Raw genomic sequence first — 18,938 nt, forward strand, 5'->3', positions numbered from 1 at the left:
TTTTTAGTGGCAACAATTTTTTGTTCTAGCAGTGAATTATATTTTCAGCAGTGATTTTTTTTGTCATTCCTGATAAGTATTAGCGATAGCTGTTACGGCAACAACTTGGTGGTGACTTTTTGTCGCCGCTGAAAACTTTCAACGGCGATTTTTGTTGTCGTTGAAAGTCAATTTTTTATAGTGATTTATCTCATGTTTAACAAAAGCACATAAGGAAATTAACAACTATCCCATTTTTCGGATTCCTAAAAGTTTACCAATGAACATACGTATATAAACAACTACAATTAGCAAATTAACAAGTCATATAAGGGAAGTAATAACAATACATTAACAATACATTAGCAGGATATAAATTAGGAACATAAGTTTGTTACATATGCTACGTTTGCACCACAAGATTACAAGGATTTAATGGCTTGGTTGCATCATCCTTTTTGGAGTGTGAAGAATTTATGAGTTCAAACCCCTGACTACCTTCTTCCAAAAGAAAAAATTCTAAGGCTAGCCGTCAGCATTGGAGTTGATTTCCTTTCTTTTAAAAAAATAACATCAAAGGCATTTTGATCATTTTACAAAATTATAATTTTATTTTTATTCTTAGATACTAAATTGAAATTTCAGAACTATTAGGCATCGATATCAAAATTGCTTTAGTAATCCATGAATGAAATTTTAATCCCTTTAAAATACCTCCTTACGTGGAGGAGACCTGTGGTGGCTCCACTTTTATTCTTTCATTTGTTTACTTCCTATTCAGCCTCTCTCTCCTCTCTCATCAATTTTGGCATTTTCTAATTTCTCACATTTCAGTCCCAATCTAGACCACTATGTGTAGTGGGACATATCGATTTCGAATCTCAACCTAACTACAATGTTTTTAGTTTGATTATGATATGAAGATAATTAAGTCGAATAATTCTCCTTGAATAGCCTAAACATTTCAGAAATGAATTGAGACTTAATATTTTTACTTTAAAATATTATTCAAAATGTTTCAAAATAAATAATTAATAACATTTAAGACATTCAAATATCGAAATATCCAAAAATAAGTTTTTATTTATAGAAGAAAATCCAGTTACACTATTTATGAACTGTTAATAGGGTACATTTTTATCATAATTAAATTTTATTGGGAAAATCGCCATTAAATCTATCAGAAATACTAAAATTCAAATTGATGCTTACATTTTTAATAAATTCATAATAATATCATTAACTAGAGATTTCATAATCTAGTTGAATGACCACATTACTTTTCATTGTCTTTTTGAAGCCATCTCTTTTTCTTTCCCCAAAACCACCGCTATAAATCGATGATTGGCCGCAAGTGGGATAGTCACCGGAGCGCCAATTGCCGACTGCTGTCGGCAAAGGTGGCTTCAGGAAATAAATGAGATGAAATTGAGAAGCAATGTGGTCATTTAACAAAATTTTGAAATCCCTAATCAGTCCTCTTTGGCATGAAAAAGAATATGTTAAAAATACATATTTGAATTTGAATTTCGATAACAAAAGTTGCTTTTTTAAAAGGAAAACAGAGAGCTGAAGGAATTAAAAAAAAATTAATACTCGCATTAGTCCTAAGTATTAAAGCTACTGAAAAGTTTGTTTTGATTTTAAATATAAAATTATAATCTACTTTATTTCTCAAATTTATAATTTTTTCTTAAATATCAATTCGCATATTAAGGAGATTTTTCATGAGTAATTTAAACATAAATAATTAAAGGGATATTTTGAAAAACAATAACACGCTTTTCTTGAATAACTAAATTAATTTTCCCAATCTTTTATAAATTAGTTATTTAAATTTTATATCCAATAACCCAAAGGAATAATAAAACTCAACTTAAAACACTCTTTGCTGATCCGAAGGTGCCGGGAAGTTTGGCTGTTTAAGTGAAAATGTTGACCACGTGATGTTAGAAAATAATGGTGTTGTTTCTGTTGCGGAGGTTATGTGCTATTTGAATTTTAAGTAAAAGTTAATAAAATTTAAAGTTTTTTGTTGTCTATATGAAACATATTAGAAATGACTTATAAATAAGATTAAAAAATGTATGTTTTACTCATTTCTTTTCCTTCTCATCTTCTCTCTTACTCGTCATCTTCATGAATAATGGTAGATTTAAGGAAAAATTACATCTTTTACATATTTATTACTTTTAACTAATTTTAATAAATATTTTAAATATTGTAATTTACTTAATTGCTATTTAACGGTCTGCTGGTCAAAAAAAGGGTCAGATGGATTCCGGACTTTTCCAAGAAATGACATCACTGAAGAGGTGTGTCGTGACGCTGTATTTAATGTTTGAATAATGAGGCTTTCAAAACCTTTGACTGGTCATTTGATGTTTTTGTCGTATAAGATTTTTTAAAATTAAATTGAACAGTTTAAAAAAATAGTTAAAATAAGCTACAAATAATTAATTTGTAGCAAATATAATTTTTTTTAAATATCCTTTTATATATAAATGGATAAATGTGAAAGAGTAATAATAAAATAAATAAAGAAAGAAAATGTATTAAATACATTAAATCAAGAGTAAAATAGGTAATATTGCATTAAAATGTTCAGACAAACTCAAAGAAGATCTTATAAGAAGGTCAAATCCATTCAAAAAATTGGATCTTATAATAAGGGATGGAAGGAGTACTGATTAACCAATAAAACCAAATATTTCTTTAAAATATTCTTATATAATATATTATTTAAATATAAGAAATAAAATGAATTAAGATATTATATTCAAAACTAAAACCAACTTTCTAAACAAACTAGTTTTGGCACTCATTACAGTTATGAGTATTATCATGCTCATCATTATAGTGAGATCTACGTCATCTAAATATCCATTAATTTTTTTTTAAAAAAGTAAAAGTATAAAAAAAATTAAATCCAGATCATTCATATTGTACAAATTTTGTGATGAGCACCAAAAGTACTTCCATCCCTAACTAGCTTCTATATTTTGCATCAGAATTATTAATATAATTAATATCACAAATAAAGAAATAATAAAGCCTTTATGCCCACAAATAAATAGTGTTTGAATTCCCCAATCAGACGCGTCGACGACAACTCCAAATTAACAATTGAAGTTTCATGGAAACAACGAACACAACAGTTAAATGGCATAATCACTTTTTAAAAAAATTCACTATGCATACATATATAAATATCCAAGCCAAGTTTCACTAATCCTGTGTTTCTATACTACCGCGAAAGCTTAATTAGCTTCTCAAAAATGAACTCTAATTATTCTCCTTTGGAATCATCAGTTCAACAATACCTGATCGAAGAAGACGATCCTTCCTCCTCCATGGCTCTCATGAATGGCTTCTTCACTGGCAGCAACAGTACTTCGAATCTGGACTGTGACATGGCTTCGCCGGAGCAGGGTGTTAGCAGCTCCACTGGCACAGTGTTTTCCGGCGAGAATGACAACACTACGAAACCAGGTGATGATGACCGAGTGAACGGTAGTGAAGCGGGATCTGTGGCGCGTGAAGGGAACGCGCCACCAGGATGGAGGAAATACCGAGGTGTGAGGCGGCGGCCGTGGGGGAAGTTCGCTGCTGAGATCCGGGACCCGAATAGAAACGGTGCAAGGACGTGGCTGGGAACTTATGAGAAGGAAGAGGATGCAGCTCTGGCTTATGATAGAGCCGCTTTCAAGATGCATGGTAGAAAAGCCAAGCTCAATTTTCTTACCTCATTGGGTCGGAGCCACCGCCGGAGCCGGCAGCAAGAGTCGTGGCTGGACAGAAACGGCACAGCTCGCCGGAACCTTCGTCGCCGTCAAACAAGACATCTGAGGATGATGGATCTCAAGGGTCAAGCAAGAAGAAGAGCCTGACCAAACTATTGAACAAGTTAGCAGCCAATAGAAGCCATGTCAGATTGGGTTGATATGAGGAACTCTATCCAGTTCTATGCTTGTTCTTCATCATTTAGTTCTGAAGAAAACGTCAAAAGATGAATTCATTTATGATTTATGTTATTCTTTTTTTTTTTAACTTATTTATATGGTCCTTCTATGGTTTTTTTTTTTTTGATATTTGGGAAAATGAAAATACGAATGGTATTACTCATAAGGTAGTAGAAAAAGGATTTTTCGGGTCTTATTCATAATTTACGTTATTAAATTTTTCATGTGAGTGTATGATTTTATTTTTATAATGTAAATTTTTCTAAAAAGATATGGGTAAAATGAAAAATCATTAAAAATTGGATTAATAAAATTTAATATTTTTCTTGATGTAAATTGAGCCACATGAGCATCATTGCCATAAACTCTAACATTATTATGTCTAATTGAAAATGCTTCTCTCAATGTGATTGATCCAACGTGGATATTGCGATGCAAGGCCAAAAAAAGCACATGATTGGGAATAAATGAACTAATGGTCATACATGTATAATTAAATTAACAAAGAATTTTTTTTCTACTCACAAATATCGTCCTATTAAAACAATCATATTTAAGATACCGTTGAACGTGGGACCTGAGCCTTTCTTTCCTTTTTTTTTTTTTTTTTTCCATCTGCAAAGCAACTGTTAGAAGTTAGCTTCAGAGAAAACGGAAATGACCGTACACATCCACGTGTTGCTATACAAGAGACCTCAATTATTCAATACAGCTCTTCAACAAAATAAAAAAGACAAATAATAAAAAATAATACATAGGCACATTTTACATTTGATGTAACTGCAGGGACAAAAACATTGTTTAATACTCCTCCAATCCTTAATATAAGACCTATTTAACTAATTTATTAGATTAAAGAAGTTAGGTAAGTTAGTTAATTATAAGAAATATGACCTTTTTTTTTTTTAAACTACCATAATCATATTTCTTAATATCCTTCCTCCCTCTTCTGCTTAATTATAGTTGAAGGAGTATCCATAGAGGTAATTTAGAAAAAACTGGTAAATATAAACAATAGGCTTTATATTTATGATTAAAATTAACTCAACAATTATGTTCTATATTAAGGACCGGAGGAATATGATCAATACAGCAGCAGACAACTGCACAACGCCGGGATGGAGGACATCGCCCTGTCTCGATTTCAAATAAGAGCATCTTAATTTTTTTTGCCAACAAATAAAAGCATCTTAATTATTCGTAGGTCGACCAAGATAGGAGAAATTAGATTTCATTCCTCACATCCTCCTTAATTTTTTTTTGTTAGTTCTTATGTTATATTATACTTTTTCAATCTTAAATATAAAACCCCTTTTATAGTGTAAATATAAGACCCTTTTTGTAGTATAAATTACACAATGAAAAGAGTCTTATATTCGGGACCAGAGAAGTACTCCCTCTAGTCCTAATTATAATTAGGACTCTATAGATAAGGTCTTATAATTAGAAGTGGATGTAGTATTATTCACTAATCTGAATTTAAATTGAATTGATTTCAAATGAAAAAATGGTGACCGGCATAATATTTTATTGACAGAATTTAAATTCAAAACCTTTATTTAATTTAAGGATTATTAAATCTCTTAATGTATGTCCATTATCCTTGTTAATTTATTTGCCTATTTGATCATGAAGGCAAAAAAAAAAAAAAAAAAAAAAGCATGAAAAAAGAAAGGAGAAAGACCCAATCATTCCTTTTAGGCTTGAGCCTGAGCCTGGACCTTCAAAAGACCTAACAAGACTTGAAGCATATTTAAAAGCCTATTTAAAATGTGAGCCTTTAGAGTTTAGATAGGCCTAAAAATATGTCTCAAAATTCATATGTAAGCCTTCAAATATATCTAAAAACTCATGTTAAATTTTAAAAGTCTAGAATCTATTCTCATTTGTAATATAAGAGTTCAACAAAAACACATAGATTAGGGGAGAGAAAGTAAGCTATGAGCAATTGAAAAGACTAGAGGTAGAGGTGAATGACTACTAAATGAAAGTGGTTGATCTTATGTAGGAGCATTGTGATGTGAAACTCATGATCAAACTAGAGTTTATAATTTTCTAAATAATTTATAAAATTAATTTATATTATAAAAAAAACTAAATAGGCCAGGCCTTATGTTTGTTTGCCTAAATAAACCTATAAATAGATCTGAATATAAGCTTGACCTATTTACCAAATAGGATAGGCTAAGCGTTATATGGGCTAAGCTATAGGTTCATGACATGGGTTTAGTCTACTTTCATCCCATGGGTGGCCTAGATGAGGAATATTTTTGGAGGATCGCTCCTAGTTTTTTTTTTTTAACCTTTGTTATGTCGGATGCTAGATAATGAAGATAATAGGGAAAAAGATAGAAAAATGCTACTTAAACTTCATAATCCCCAAATAGTATGTTAAATTTGAAAAATCCCAATTTGGTCTTAAGAGACCAAATTGTGATTATTATGTGAAAGAAAAAGACCAAATTGTCCTTTATTTTAAATATTATTTTAAAAATATCACAGCCCCTACTGGCCGGCCGGTCACCGGAGCTCTGGCGGCGGCGGTCACCGGAGCTCCGGCGGCGACGGTCATCGGAGTTTCGACGATCAGCCGATAATTGGTTACCGGAGCTCCGTCGGTCGGAAATTTTTTTTTTTAAAAATTTTTACAACTTTAATATAACGGTTAACAACTTTTGTAATGCTATTAACAACTTGAATATAGCAATTAACAACAGGTTTTCTGGGAAATTCAACAAACTCCGGTGACTGGAAACAATTTTTTTGAAAATTTTTACAACTTCAATATAACCGTTAATAACTTTTGTAACGTTATTAACAACTTCAGTATAGCAATTAACAACAGGTTTTCTGGGAAATTCAACAAATTCCGACGACCAGAAACAATTATTTTGAAAATTTTTACAACTTCAATATAACCGTTAACAACTATAGTATATCAGTTAACAACAGATTTTTCAGAAAATTCAACAATTGGTTGTCAGAGCTCCGGTGAAGGAAAACAATTTTTTTAAAAAAATATTTACAACTTCAGTATAACGGTTAACAACTTTTGTAACTCTATCAACAACTTCAATATAGCAATTAATAACAGGTTTTCTGGGAAATTCAACAAATTCCGACGACTGGAAACAATTTTTTTGAAAATTTTTACAACTTCAATATAACTGTTAACAACTTTTGTAATGCTATTAACAACTTTATTATATCAATTAACAACATATTTTTTGAAAAATTCAACAATTGGTCGCCAAAGCTCCGGCGGAGGAAAACAATTTTTTTGAAAATTTTTACAACTTCAGTGTAACGGTTAACAACTTTTGTAACCCTATTAACAACTTCAATATAGCGGTTAACAACAGGTTTTTGAGTTTGTTAAAGGCATTACTAAAGTTATAAAAATGCCACTTTTTGAACTTTTCAAAAAACTTGTTGTTAACTGCTATATCGAAGTTGTTAACCGTTATAGTGGAGTTGTAAAAATTTTCAAAAAAAACGTAATTGTTAACGTTATATTGAAGTTGAAAATTTTTACAATTTTAGTATAACGGTTAACAACTTTTATAATGCTATTAACAACTTCAATATAGCAATTAATAACAGGTTTTCTGGAAAATTCAACAAGCTTTGGCGATCGGAAATAATTTTTTTTGAAAATTTTTACAACTTCAGTATAGCAGTTAATAATAGGTTTTTCAAAACAATTTAAAAAGTGGCATTTTTATAACTTCAGTAATGCTTTTAACAAACTCAAAAACCTGTTGTTAACCACTATACTGAAATTGTTAATAAGGTTATAAAAGTTGTCAACTGTTATACTGAAGTTGTAAAAATTTTCAAAAAAATTGTTTTCCTTCGCCGGAGCTCCGACGACCAATTGTTGAATTTTTCAAAAAAATTTGTTGTTAACTGATATAATAAAGTTGTTAATAGCGTTACAAAAGTTGTTAACGGTTACATTGAAGTTGTAAAAAATTTCAAAAAACTTGTTTCCGGTCATCGGAGTTTGTTGAATTTTCCAGAAAACCTGTTGTTAATTGTTATACTGAAGTTGTTAATAGAGTTACAAAAGTTGTTAACTGTTATACTAAAGTTGTAAAAATTTTCAAAAAAAATTGTTTTCCTCCACCGGAGCTTCGGCGACCAATTGTTGAATTTTCCAAAAAATCTGTTGTTAACTGATATACTAAAGTTGTTAATAGCGTTACAAAAGTTGTTAACGGTTATATTGAAGTTGTAAAATTTTTCAAAAAAATTGTTTCCAGTCATCGGAGTTTGTTGAATTTCCCAAAAAACCTGTTGTTAATTGCTATATTGAAGTTGTTAATAGCGTTACAAAAGTTATTAACGGTTATATTGAAGTTGTAAAAATTTTCAAAAAAATTGTTTTCAGTCACTTGAGTTTGTTGAATTTCCCAGAAAACCTGTTGTTAATTGCTATATTGAAGTTATTAATAGCGTTACAAAAGTTGTTAACGGTTATATTGAAGTTGTAAAAATTTTCAAAAAATTGTTTTACAAAAGTTGTTAATGGTTATATTGAAGTTGTAAAAATTTTCAAAAAAATTGTTTTCAGTCGCCGGAGTTTGTTGAATTTCCCAGAAAACCTGTTGTTAATTGCTATATTGAAGTTGTTAATAGCGTTACAAAAGTTGTTAACCGTTATATTGAATTTGTAAAAAAAAAAATTTTAAAAGTTTTCCGATCGACAGAGCTCCGGTGACCAATTGTCAGCTGGTCACTGAAGCTCCAATGACCGACCGGCCGGTAGAGACTGTGATGTTTTAAAAATAATATTTAAAATGAAGGGCAATTTGGTCTTTTCCTTTCACATAATAATCTCAATTTGGTGTCTTGAGACCAAATTGGGATTTTTCAAATTTAACATACCATTTAAGGATTATGAAATTTAAATAGTATTTTTCTGTCTTTTTTCCAAGATAATACATAGGCAAATTTTACATGTGATGTAACCGCAGGGACAAAAACATTGTTTAACGTAACCATTATGGCGGCAGAGTACAGCTGTACAACGCTGGGATGCAGGACATCGATTTTCAAATAAAAGCATCTTAATTTTTTTTTGCCAACAAATAAAAACATCTCAATCATGCTCCTTAATTTTTTTGTTAGCTCTTATGCTATATTATATTACCTCCGTTTCTAATTATAAGATCTTATTTAGAGATTTATAAACAAGGTCTCATAATTAAGACTTTATAAATAATGTCTTATAATTAGGATCAGAGATAATATTATCTACTATCCGAATTTAAATTGAATTGATTTCAAATGAAATAAATACTGACCAATATAATTTTTTATTGACAAAATTTAAATTCAAAACCTTTATTCAATTTAAGGATTATTAAATCTCTTAATGTATGCCCATTATACTTGTTAATTTATTTACTTATCTGATCACGAAGGCAAGGGGGAAAAAAAAGAGAGAGCATGAAAAAAGAAAGGAGAAAGGCCCAATGATTCCTCTTAGACTATACTAGATAGGAATGAAAATAGACCAGGTTAAACTAGACTTTAACTAAATAGATTTGAACTTGCAATAAATATCTAAAACTCAAGCCTGAGCTTGAGCTTGAGCCTATATATATGTTTCTTTTAGGCTTAAGTCTGAGCTGTCAAAGGGCCCAACAAGATTTGAAGCATGATTAAAGACCTACTTAAAATGTGGGCCTTTAGATAGGCTTAAAAAATATATGTCTCCGAATTCATATATATGACTTCAAATCTATTTAAAAACTTACGTCATATCTTAAAAGTCTAGAATATATTCTCACTTGCAATATAAGGGTTCAGCAAAGAACACGGGTCAGGGAAGAGGAAGTACGCTATGAGCAATAAAAAATACGAGAGGTAGAGGTGCATGATTGATAAATGAAGCAGATTGATCTTATGTAGGAGTATTGTGATGTGAAACTCATGATCAAACTAGAGTTTATAATTTTGTAAATAATTTATAAAATTAATTTATGTTAAAAAAAAACCTAAATAGGCCAAGCCTGTTTGCCTAAATAAGCCCTATAAATAGATCAAGATATAAGCTTGACCTATTTACTAAATGCGTTAGACTAAACTTTATATAGGCTAAACTACAGGTTCCTGATGCTTTCATTCCTTGGGTAGCCTAGGTGAGGAATATTTTTAGAGGATCTCCAAAACTGCTCGTAGTTTTTTGGTTTTTAACCTTTGTTAAGTTGGAAGCTAGCTAGGATTTTATCCTAGTTGTATTTTTCTCAAGCTCCAATTTACCTATGTAACTAAAAAAAACTTTATAAGATTAAGAGATCAAAGGCCATTTAATTGTCTATTTTTTTTAATAGGAGGATACTTATACATAGAGAAAAAAATTTCCTTCATAATCTATACCATATCTTTATTTTTTTTCGTTGTTATCGGAAAAAACGTTTTTGGACAAATTTTTTTGTATAGAATTTCCAACTAGCTTTTATATTGAGAACTAGAAGTAGTAATTACATTCACATTAGTCTACCTTCAAAGCAATGTTTCATATAATTTTTTTAATAGTTGAAGTAATGTTTAACAAAACTTTGAAGGCACGCGATCACTTATCTTCACCGATTTGGTTGGTGTAGTAACAAGAATAACACTGTAATAAACGAGGGAAACGTATAATATAAATAGATAAAGAATTAGTGGTATCCGCACCATATTATAATTTAAAATCTCAAAGCTTAATTATTTATAAGTTATTTCACATTTGTATATTATATTATGAAACTCAGTTCTATTCGATGAGACCTTTTTTTTTTTAATATTATTTAAACCTATCTTTAGACATTCTAACAAGAGCATGTCCACCCCAACTTATATTTAGTATTTACCCATCAAAAGCGACAACGGTCAAATCGCATCTAAAGTCAACAGAAATTTGATTTAAGCTCGCTATTAATACTTCACGCCCTGTTTAATTTCTTGTTTTGAAGATAATTTTTTCTTTTCCAAAATAAAAAAACTTATTTGATGGTTGATTGTTTCAATTAAGTGTTTATATAAAACAAAAACTAGAAATCTGTTTTCAAAATTGGAAAAACTCAACAATGTTTATATGTTTTTTTAATTGCTTTCGGTCTTGTTTTTTTTTTTTGGGAAAACTACACACAGGTCTCATAGAGAAGAATTAATTCAGATAAAGTCCTTGGAAATCTCCAAATTCTTCCCAAGTCCCCAGGGACCTGTGTGTAATAAATTGCAATTGTAAAAAGTCTGTCATGCCCTTATTGATTGAAAAAAGAAAAAACCGAGGGAAAGCTTCAGTTTGTGTGCCGGTGCTGCATGTTTGAGGAAGAGGAGCTTCTGAAAGCAGGAACAGAGGTCTGTGCTGGTGCTCCATTATTCCAGGCAAGTTACATTTTTCCTTCATCTTCTTTGTAGGTTTCATCAGTTACAAGATTTCTTTTCTTTCGTATACAACCAATCTCAAGTTTAATGTTGGTTTGAAAAGTTGATTGGCTGTGGGTGTGTAGGTATTAAGGATGTCATTTAACTCACTTAAACTATCAAGGAAAGCTCATTTTAGTCATATATGGTTTTAATCATCTTAGATGTGGTTTTGTTATGTGTAGCTATAGGGTTATGAAGCAATGTTATGTTTTTGGGTGAATGATGCTCTATTTGTCGGTGACTGATGCTGTATTATTGATGTAAAAGAATGAAAATGATAGATTTTTACTGTTATAACCCCCTGTAATGCGATGGTTAAATGTCTTGCTAATGGGCACATCGAAGGTTGGTAATATAATTGTATGACTTGTTATTAACGAGTGATTGTGACAGGTTAATATGAAGGATGACAACTTCAAATGAGAAGCATTTGTTTTGTTACCTCCATATAGGGAGACAATTTATTGATGGTGTAAAAGGTGAAATGTAGTATATTGGAGGTGGTGTGAGAACAAAAATGATAAAGAAAGGCACATCATATAAAGAATTTAGAGCAATGGTAGCATCAATTATGGGAAAAGAAAACAATGGAAGGGTTATCAAATTCACAGTAACCTTTGATGAGTGTACATTTGTGGACCTTATAGATAAAATGTAAATTTGGTGTAGTTCCATTGTACATATATATCAAGTGGTAAATGACATCTGATTGTAATTTGATATAATATCATATCTGTATTTTGATGTACTTGTTAATAGGCTGTAATGGACTTGTTATTAGATGTTGTGGAGGTTGTCTTTAGCAATCTAAATTATGTTACTGATATAAAGTGACAATTTCTCCTACTTGCAATGGTCAATGATTTCTTAACACATATGATATGATGAAAACGCTAAAAAGAATTGGTTTTGATAAACTGTCAATTAATGCTTGCTGATTACTTGTCATTCACTATTGTCAAGGTTGTTAATGCCTGCTGATTACTTGTTATTCACTACTGTCAAGGTTGTTCCTTTTTTTTTTTATTTCCTTTTTGCAGAGAGATTGTTTCTGCCAAGTTCTTTGTGGAGTGAAGCTAGCACTATTTGACAAAAACAACAAAATTGACAAGTAAGTTACATGACTTGAAGGTTGGATGCTTGTGGTGGGTTGTAACTAATAGGAACAACCTGCATAGTGATCAAGTGCTGTCTTTGCTATGAGGAAACTCCCAAAGCAAGAGGAAGAAATAAACAACCAGTATATATTGTATTTAGTTTTTTCATTTGATAGCATAATGACAGCCGAATGTAAACATCACATTTTATTTCTTCATTTGACAACATAATGACAGCTGAAAGTTCAGATTTTGTTTTTTTATTTGACCATATAATGATAGCTGAATGTTAAGTTATGTTAATATGATTGGCATCGTTTCCTAGTTATGAAGTTGTTGTGATGACATTCATGTGTTTTGATAACCACAAAATTCCTTATTCCAAACCCGAATCATGTCTAGAAATGAAGACTTAATAAAAGTGGATAAACAAATGCTAACCATGATGACATGATAGGTATATATCATAGTCCTCTCTGCCAGATCCATTTACAACTTCAACGGCGTCTATTGACAACCTGAGGGGAAGTGTTTAATAACCTTAGTAGTATCCTTGACAATTCACTATATGGGATGCCACGGCTTTTTAAAAAATTATATTATCAACACATATGATGAACTTAACAATATAATGGGAGGCATTTTGAAGTCATTAACAGCTTTAAGTAAACCCAGTAGGATTACAACACATTTTTATTATAGATATTCATTTACAACCTCAACGGCGGTTGTTGACAACCTGAGGAGAAGTGGTTAGCAACCTCAGCAATGCCCCTGACAACTCACTCTATCGGATACCACACCTTCTAAAAAAATTATATTATCAGCAAATAACGACCTTAATAATATAATGTGAGGCATTTTGAAGTCATTAACAGCTGTAACCGAACAAATAGGATTACAACAAATTTTTATTGTAGAGATTCATTTACAACCTTAGTGACAGCTGTTGACAACCTGAGGAAAAGTGGTTAAAAACCTCGGCAGTGCCCTTGACAACTCATGCTGTGGGATATCACAGCCTCAACATAGCATCAAATTATAACCAAATGATATCATGCTACAACTTTAACTCAACAATCATGTGTTAAGAAATCATTAAACATTGCAAGTAGGAGAAATTGTCACTTTATATCAGTAACATAATTCAGACTACTAATGAAAACCTCCACAGCGTCTGATAACAAATCCATTACAGCCTATTGACAAGTAGGTCAAAATACAGATATGATACTATATCATATTACAACCAGATGTCATTTACCACTTGATATATCTGTACAATATAACTACACCAAATTTACAACTCATTCAAAAAAGCACACAGGTTGCATGTGTGGATAACGACAGACAACTTGAGGTGTGGGTTATGATATTTACAAAACAATTATATCACAAGCATTCACAAAAAGAAATATAAACAAGCCACCAACAAAACTCAACTTAGATTGGAGTTATGGCAAGTCTTTACAGTGTGGCCTAGCTTATGACATCTTCCACAGTGGTAAAAATTTTTATTTTGAAATTGATATTCAATTCTTCTTTCTTTGGCATCCATGAGGGTCTTTTAGTGATTGGTGTGCCTTTCTTTATCATTGTTTTCAAACAACCTCTAACATATTACATTTCATCTTCTACACTATTAATAAATTATCTTCCTATATGGAGGTAACAGAACAAATGCTTCTCACTTGAAGTTGTCATCTTTCATATCAACCTGTCAGAATCACTTGTTAATAACAAGTCATACAGTTATATTAATAACCTTCAATGTAACCATTAACAAAACATTTAACAATCGCATCACAAGGCTTATAGCAATAAAAACCTCTCATTTTCATCCACAACACATCATCAATTACAGGAAAAACAGAGCATTAATCACTGAAAAATAGAGCATCACCATATAACCCTAACCACACATAACAAAACCACACCTAAGATGATTAAGACCACATATGATTAAAATGAACTTCTCTTGATAGTTCAAGTGAGTTCATTTCATCCTTAATACCCACACACCTACAGTAAATTAACTTTTCAAACCAACATTGCATTTTCAATGGTTGTGGACGAAGAAGATAATGTTCTTAATGATGACACCTACAAAGAAGATGAAAAAAAAAACAGCTTGCCTGGAATAATGGACACAGTGGCACCTGTTATAAACCTTCGTTCCTTCTTTTTTAAGCTTTTTCTTCTCATGCATATAGAGCACCCAACGTACTAGGAGAAGGCATTCCCTTCTTTTTCTTCTTTTTCAATCAATGAGGGCATAACAAACTTTTTACAATTGCAATTTATTATACATAGGTCCCTGGGGACTTAGGAAGAATTTAGGGATTTTCAGGGACTTTATATGAATTAATTCTCCTCTTGGGGACCTATGTGTAATTTTCTCTCTGTTTTTTTTTTTAAATTTCCTTTCCTAGTCACAGCCACGCTCTCCATTCTGTCTCTTGCTCTTGCCTTCTGGGTTGTTTGTTTTTGTCTACGTTGTCTCTCACTCCTCCAACTCTTCATCTGTGATTGCTGTACCCTTCACTCTATTTCTCTACTTCTCTCAACTCTCCAATTCGATTTTAAAACAATTGAATCATAAAAATTTTATGTTTTTGTTTACAAATGTAGTTTTTTAGAATAATCATCCAAACAGATTTTTTTAATCCCAAAACTTGTTTTTAAAAAACAGTTTTATAAAAATGTTCTAAAAGCAGAAAACAGAATCAAGCTAGGCTTGTTACTTTTTTCTTTGTTATCTTATGTAAGTTCGTTGTTGAAGATTCAACCCAATACAAGTGCACCATATAATGTTTAGCAAAACAGTTTCCAAATTAATGTAACACATTGTTCCTTTACAGACTGAAAAAGTAGTCAATCTTAGTCTATTTGTAATATGAATGCCCATCACGAGCCATGGAAGATATGTCCGGTCAGCTCACTCGCTATATATATATATATATATATAGAGAGAGAGAGAGAGAGAGTATGTTTGGTCGAACATCTGAATAAAATCAGGTGTTTTGCTTTGCTACCAGTTTAACATACTTATTATGTAACTTACGTCACATACCAATGAAGTATTAAATTGATATAATTTTTTAAATTTGTCCTTATTAATTTCTTTTTAAAATTTATTAATCATTTTCACCTCTTTCTTCGCATTCTCTCTTCCCAGCAAAAATTAAATAGGGATAAAATTGAAAAATAAAGATTAATAACCCTACAATACAAGTTAATTACTTATGTGTAGTACGTGCACTTGAGAATATGTTGCCAACAAAACGTAGATCAAAGACAAGGGGATGATATCCTATGCATGTTTTTTTTTGGGGGGGGGGGGGGCAGAATATGTAAGTTGTTCAATAATTAGAAAATTTTTTAGAAAAATGTTGGTGGGTGATTAATGATCCTAAAATATCAGGAATATTAAACGCATAAATTTTGGGAAAATCCGTTTTTTTTTTTTTTGGTGGAATAAAATAGTTTTATCAATTTAAATTTCGAATTATGATTCGCTGCCTACGTTTGCAGGGAAATTTGATAATCCTTAATTTTTTTAGTTTCCGTTTTTTTTTGTTAAAGATGTAATTAATTTAAAACGTCTTCATTTTTAATAATTCATATGTTATTTATTCATTATTAAAATAATCTCATCAGTGTTTTGCATAGAAAATGAAAAAAAGTGACTAAAAGTAAATGTCAAAAGTAATTTTGTATTTATATTTAATAACAAGAACATTTTTTTCATGTGTTGCATGAGATTTTTTGACAGGCCGCATTATTTATAATTTTTTACTAATTTAGTTTGTTATAAAACTTAAGATAATGAATATTGTAGAAAAAATTAAATAGCTTTCTTTTACACTGTATGTGAGACCTGTAGCTCAGTTCACACTGGTCTACAAAGTGAGGCTTTATTCAACTTTGAAGCCAAGGCCCAAGGGATTCCCCCTCTTCACTGGTTTTATGTACCTTTAGATGTATTTCTCTACACTGACTTGAAAGTAAAATTTATTGTTTTAAATTATATATCATAAGTTGATTTGGATTTTTCTATATATGCTTAACTCGCCTTGAGCGAAGAGTGAAAAATATAAAATAATGAGTACCATTATATTGCATTAGTCCTCTTGTCCTTAATATTAGAGCTAGTTTGATTTTGAATTTAATTTTAAAATAAGATTCTAATTCACTTTGATTTATAAAGAGCAATATTTACCTTGGATTCATGATCAACTTTACTTAAATTAGTTATAATTAATTAATACTTTCAAGACTTCGAAATTATTCTCCATAAAATTTATTATAATTAGAGGATGTTGTTTAATTGGTTGGAAGGTTGTTCAGTTGATTAAAAAAAATAAGAAAAGACATAAAAACTAATACTACTTTTATTCTTAATATAAAAGCTAGTTTGATATTTAATTTGATCCTAAATATGAGAGCCTAATTTATTTTTTCTATAATATTTATTTTACCCTCAGGGAATCATTATAGTAGTTGCATATATTCAGGAGTTACGATCAATAGGTAATTCAAACACACATAATTAATAAAGATATTTTAAAAAAGATAATATTTAATTACTACAAATATCTAACTCAACTAACATCATTAGTTTTTCTAAATTAGTCAATTAGGTTTTATATTAAGAACTAGAGGTAGTACTTTAGACAAAATGTTATATATATATATAAACTAATTCTGATGATATTTCCCCTTTAAACATAAAATTCCATAATAGATTTAAAAACCTTACAACATGTGTTAGTGTAATCAATTAAAAAAAATCATAAATTTAAAATTGGAAACAGTACTCTTTGCTGACCCGTGGGTTCCCAGAAGTCAAGGTGAATATTTTGACCACATGTTGATATTCATTAAAATTAGAGCCCAATTTTTATACATTTTATCCCATATTAATTCAAGATTTAAATGGTAATTTTGAGTTTAAATGGATTTTTATGCATTATTGAATTAATTGGTTGATTTTTGGATTTTTCATAAAAATTAAGATTTTGGATTATAAATATAAATATTTTGTGATTTCCTATTTTTGACTTGGAATTAATTTTTCCTATTTCTTTAGAAACAAGTTTCATATTTTTAGAAAGATTATTTTTAGAAAGTTTTGCAATTTCTTGCCTAATTTTTATACATATCTGATATTTAATTTTTGATTATATTTGGATATAATCTACATTAATGGATACACTTAAATTCTTGTAGGTCAAGAAAGAGCATATAGGAAATCCAATGATGCAAAGATTGTTTCTTGGAATTTAAGCCCAATCCAATAGCTAATATCAAGTGAGTCAATTAATTACTAATGGATTGAGCTTTGGATCCACAAAAAATTTCCTTTTCTCTCATTAAAATATTTTCCTTATTTGAGAGCAAGGACTCACCCCTAGCATCACTTTTCCTTCTCCATTCACAACCACGGGCATCATCCACGGTCAATCACTTCCTTCATACCCAATTCACCCTTCGGTCAAGAGAATTATTCACTTCTCCATTCCTGCAGTGCCCATCTACTCCCTCATTCACGTCACGCAACCCATCACCAATTGAATAACCATCTTCCTCTCACATTCATCTATTTCCTTGACGCGATCCAGTTCCCATCTCCACATCATCATCACCTTTCATCAATTCATGGCCGTAGCATTTAACAATTTTGGAGGAGAAGGCAATTTGATGGAAGCTTGAGCTTGCTAGGGAGACAACGTGGAAAGAGCGTGGAAAAAGCTTGAGCTTTGGGCTAGCACTTAAAGATCACAAGGGAGTGATATTCCATTTATCTTTTTAATTCAAGGACTTAAGATTATTTAGTTTTAAATAATTTTGAGTTATATTTTTGTGAGACAATTTAGTTTTAGATTGTCATCTTTATGCTTGGATTGAATTGATATTTGGATTTTATTTGTGTTGAGACACTTGCTGGAATTTTATGTTTATGAACCTTTACATTATTAATTTAATTTATAATTGAGTTTTCATTATGGATTTAATTATCAATGTGGTTTGAATTGCAAAATTTAGGTTCTTTTAGTTTACCTCTTAATTGTTTAATTAAGTTGGTTGATTGTCTAATTAGATAATATCAAACATAATTTTCAGAATTAATTTGAGTTATCTTCATTGGTTTTAATAAGCTTAATTAACTAACTTTATACTGTTATGAGTTCTCTAATAGTTTAGGGGTTTTTTGAAATTGAGGGTTTCCTTTGTTTCAAGTAGGTAATTAAATTTATTAATTCCACTCTTATCACTTCCCTTTGGTCTAATTAACTGATTAAGGTTATGAAGGTTAAATCCTTGCAAATCCTAAGTTGTCCCCTCTACCTTACCGAAGAGAAACTTCTCAATTTTTACTTGTTAATTTTCTTTGCTTTCTAGTCAATTTCTTTATTATCATTTAATTTTTTTTCCTAAAAAAAACCCTCCAAAATTGCATTGCATTCATTTAGTT

General features: G+C 30.5%; 1 pseudogene; it reads left to right on the forward strand.

Moving 5' to 3' along the window:
• The first annotated feature begins 3,257 nt into the window (after positions 1-3,257).
• Positions 3,258-3,922, forward strand: LOC114711050 (ethylene-responsive transcription factor 1-like; annotated as a pseudogene).
• Positions 3,923-18,938: the final 15,016 nt, after the last annotated feature.

This window comes from Neltuma alba, unplaced genomic scaffold, assembly GCF_004799145.2.
Source record: "Neltuma alba isolate B1F8T4 unplaced genomic scaffold, ASM479914v2 tig00011276_pilon, whole genome shotgun sequence".
In the NCBI taxonomy this organism is placed as follows: domain Eukaryota; kingdom Viridiplantae; phylum Streptophyta; class Magnoliopsida; order Fabales; family Fabaceae; genus Neltuma; species Neltuma alba.